Consider the following 4,991-nt stretch of genomic DNA (forward strand, 5'->3'; position numbering starts at 1 on the left):
GTTCAGCAGGAACTCAGGGGGAAGTGGAATCAAATATTCAAATTATTCAAAATACCAGCCATGAATACTATATATCCAGCAAAGTTATCCTTTAGATACGAAGGAGTAATAAAGACCTTTCCAGATATACAGAAGCTGAGGGAATTTTCCACTACAAAGCCTTACAGGAAATACTGAAAAAGGTTATTTTACCTAAAACAAAAAGAAAGAAGGACAGAAAACTATGAGTAAGGTTACTAACAGATAGAAGCAGGAAACTGCAACCTTTATTCAGAATAGGGCACTATACACTTAAATATAACATCAAGGTTAAAGGAGGTAAAAACATTTAAGAAGATAGAGGAAATTAGGCAAGAAAAAGAAAAAGGAATCCAATTGGAAAAGGAGTAAAACTGTCACTACTGTGTTTCCCCAAAAATGAGACCTAACCAGACAATCAGCTCTAATGCATCTTTTGGAGCAAAAATTAATATGAGACCCAATCTTATTTTACTATAATAAAGACCGGGTCTTATCTAACATAATAGAATATAAGACTGAGTCTTATATTAACTTTTGCTCCAAAAGATGCATTAGAGCTGATTGTCTGGCTAGGTCTTATTTTGGGGGAAACACGGTATTTGCAGATAATATGATATAATATATAGAAAACCCTGAAACTCCTAAAACCAAAATACTATTTGAACTAAAAAACAATTTTGTAAAGTTGCTGGATATAAAATCCATACACAAAAGTCCCTTGCATTCTATACACTAATAACATGATCAGAAAGAGAAATTTTAAAAGACAATCCCATTTACAATAGCAATAAAAACAATAAAATATTAGAAATAAATTTAACCAAGGAGGTAAAAGATCTCTACTCTGAAAACTATAAGATATTGATGAAAGAAACTGAAGATGACACAAATACGTGGAAAGATATCCCATGCTTGTGGTTTGAAAGAAATAATATGGTTAAAATGTCCACATTACCCAAAGCTATCTATAGATTCAATGCAATCCCTACCAAAATGGCATTTTTCATAGAAATTGAAAAATCCATGCTAACATTTGTATAGAACCTCAAAAGACCCCAAATAGCCAAAACAGTCCTGAGAAAAAAGAACAAAGCTGGAGGCATCACACTTTCTATTTTCAAATTATATTACAAAGCTGTAGCAATCAGAAAGTATTGTATAAGCATAGAAACAGACACACAGACCAATGGAACAGAATAGAAGGCTAAAAAATAATGCCCTCATTATATAATCAACTAATATTTCACAAAAGAGCCAAGAATACTCAACTGAGAAAAGACAGTCGCTTCAATAAACAGTGGTGGGAAAACTGGATATTCACATACAAATAATTAAACAGCACCTGTTATCTTACACCACTCACACAAACTAACTCAAAAAATAATTAAAAATTTAAATGTAAGAAGGGAAATCACAAAAATCTTAGAAGAAAACACAATGAAAAATCTCCTTGACATTTGTCTTGGCAATTTTATAGATATGACCCCAAAACCATAAACAAAAGCAAAAATAATCAAGTGGGACTACATCGATACATAAGGTTCTACAGAGCAAAAGAATCAATCAATGAAATGAAAAGACAGCCTACAGAATGGGAGAAAATATGTGCAAATTATATACCTAAAAGCAGCTAATGTCTAAAATATAGAAACCCATACAATTCATTAGCAAAAAACAAATAATCTGATTAAGTTAATTGTCAAAGGACCTGAATAGACTTTTTTCCAAAGAAAATATTTAAATGACTAACAGGTACATGAAAAGGTGCTCAACATCACCAATCATTAGGGAAATACAAATCAAAGCCACAAGAGATATCACCTCATACCTATTAGAATGACTATTATCAAAAAGATAAGAGATAACAAATGCTGGTGCAGATATGAAGAAAATGGAACCCTGTAGCCTGTTGATGAAAACATAAACAAGTATATCCACTATAGAAAAAAGTATGGTTGTTCCTGAAAATAAATTAAGATAGAATTACCATCTGAATCAGCAATTCCACTTCTTGGTATATATCTGAAGGAAATGAAATCACTATTTCAAAGACATATCTGTACCCCATGTTCACTACAGATTATTCACAATAGCTAAGATATAGAAAAAAACCTAAGTGCCCAGTGATAGATGAATGGATAAAGAAATTGTGACATATATGTATGTGTGTATTTATGTATGTGTGAACACACACATACACACAAAACATGGATGAAACTTGATGGCATTATGCTAAGTGAAACAAATCAGAGAAAGACAAATACTTTATAATCTTACTTTTGTGTGGAATCTAAAACAACCAAACTCTTAGAAACAGAGAACAGACTGGTGGTTGACAAGGATAGGGACTGCAGGGCGCGAATGAGTGAAAGTGGTTAAAGGGTACAAACTTCAAGTTTCTGGAAATGCAGTGTACAGCATGGTAACTATAATTAACAATACTGTATTGTATATTTGAAAGTTGCTAAGAGAGTAGATCTTAAAGGTTCTCACCACACACCCACACACAAATAGTAACTATGTGAGATAACGGATGTGTTAACCTTATTATGGCAATCATTTCCCAATACATACATATGAGTATATCAAATCATTACATTGCAGACCCTAAACTTACATAATGTTATAAGAAATAGATACCAGAACTGATTTTAAATATGTCTAATCTTTCAATGGCAATTTGCTTCATTGTAGATGCTACTAAAAGTCAACCAACTGTACAAATTGGTCAATATAAAAATAGAATGCACATTTCTTTTTCTGAAGCACTCTCAAGTTAGTTCCTTTTCCTATTTTTTATATAGCTTGTTATAAAAGGAATATAACTCTGTAGTGAGGGCTCATTCTCACGTTCCCCAGAAACCAGTAAATTATGAATATTTGAGAGCTGTTTCTTCATACAAATCTGCTCCTCCCAAAAATATAATGAAGACTTGAATGCAATAATAAAATATTTACCTTAAAACAGAAAAAATAATAAACATCCCTTAATAAAAAAACACATGAATGTATGTCAATTATTAATTTTGAGATAAAATTTAATATGTTTAATAATCAACATTAAAATTGCATTGAATATATAATAAACATTGATGCAAGCATACTACCATTCAAAACAATTAAAATTTGATTAACAAAAGTCAAATATAGTTTTTAAAATCAAAGAGATATGATCAATTCAATTTATAAATGTTCTATTTTTAAAGCAACTATATACAGTTTAATTTTTATGTTCCAAATTAGTAATATAAAAAACTATTAAAATGATGAGTAAACTAAGTTATATATTTATTCATTCTTAAACTATTTAGAAAATTTTGAAACATGAAAATAATGAGAGCAAACTGGATAACAATTACATACCAGAGCAACTCCTGCAGCATTATTCTTATTACATATTCTTCCAGGAAGTGTGGCTCCTATAAAACTAGGATGTTTCTTGAAGCTAAAAAATAAGAATTTTCCTCATAATTGTATTTAAGACTGATATTGTTTATGATAAAATTTTCATAGCAATAAACATTATTGAACAATTACTGTCCTAAGTATCCTGCTACTCTGAATTAAGCTATTTAAATACATTTTTCTCACACCTACAATGTTAAGAATATTGTAAATTTTGTATTTGATAAATACCCAGAGTGTAATAATGATAAGGCCTAATAGTTATGCAAAATGCAACTGCTCTGATGGTTATAGTTTTTATTCTGGTTCCTACTACATTCGTAGCCCTGAAACTTCAATTTTTTGTTACCTCCTTATTCATACATTCACTAAAACTGAATAGATTTTTCTGTGCATTAGAGTCTAGATAGTGTAATAATTCAACATATTCATGTTGTTAGAGAATAAAACATGAGAATTAGGTGAGATAAGATACAGAGATAACAGGTAGTAAATATTTATAAGCCAAGCAACATCAAGGTGTACCACTCATAATTAATCTCCTTTCAATACTTTTATGTAATTTTACTTTTATCAAGCAATTTTATGTTGGTGGGTAGAAGTTTTTAAGTCTTACCTCACATTAGCAATTGAGGACAAGAACTTTAACTTACATTTATTCCCATCCCAGTCGTGTCTACCAAACGTATAGAATATAGTATATATTTAAGTAAATGCTTATTTTTCATAATTAACATATTAAGTCATTTTGGATTGTTCCTTTAGTGCTATACAAATACAGAATACTATACTCACGCAAGTAAGTATGCAGTATGATAAGGTCGGAAGACATGTTTTGATTTCCATTCTAAAAATCTAAATAATATCTGATTAGGATTTCCCACAGTAGAAATTTTATTTTTATTTGACCAGATTTCTATGGAAGATATTACAACAGTCAGTTTTAATTGAGTAAGCATCTAAAAGGAGAAGATAAACAAAAATTTTTAAATAAATTTGAACATTAAACTTTTATAAAATACTTACGACATTCCATATGATTATGGAAACTCTTTAATAGCATAACCAAATACTATACATATCAATATATTACATGTACTTTTACAAAATCTATAAACAAAATAGTTTTTAAAAACTTACAGTGTTGACAAGGCCAATTATCTGAATAACTTTCTGTGTTACAACCTTTATATCAGAGCCCATGTAATCGAACTGGAAAAGATAAATTATTTTTAAAAATTAGTGTATGCCATTAACATATCACATACCCTTTATATGTACAATGTACTATATTGTAAAGCAGCCACAGAACTACATTCTAATTGTAATCCAAGAAATGAATAATGATGTATAATGATTTATAAAAATAAATAATTTAATTTACATAATAAAAACATTTAATAACATGATTTTAAACAATGCTTACTGCACTCCACTTGTCATTATTTACTATTTATGAAAAACAAATCGTAACTTTTTAAAATGTGGGATTTCAAAATATACTTATTTCTAAAACAATACATATAATCACAAACCAAAAAATATATACATAAAGAGGGGAAATC

The 4,991-nt window shown here is 29.4% G+C and overlaps 1 long non-coding RNA gene across 1 annotated transcript; it reads right to left on the reverse strand.

Annotated features, from left to right (window-relative positions):
• Nucleotides 1-3,388: 3,388 nt before the first annotated feature.
• On the reverse strand, nt 3,389-4,639 carry LOC141571299 (uncharacterized). Its single transcript, XR_012496061.1, has 3 exons — nt 4,567-4,639; nt 4,222-4,385; nt 3,389-3,466 (listed from the first exon to the last, which is right to left on the reverse strand). It is a non-coding gene; the product is annotated as an uncharacterized LOC141571299 (long non-coding RNA).
• Between the last annotated feature and the right edge of the window lie 352 nt (nt 4,640-4,991).

The sequence above is a fragment of the Rhinolophus sinicus genome, linkage group LG04, assembly GCF_036562045.2.
Source record: "Rhinolophus sinicus isolate RSC01 linkage group LG04, ASM3656204v1, whole genome shotgun sequence".
Taxonomy (NCBI): Eukaryota; Metazoa; Chordata; class Mammalia; order Chiroptera; family Rhinolophidae; genus Rhinolophus; species Rhinolophus sinicus.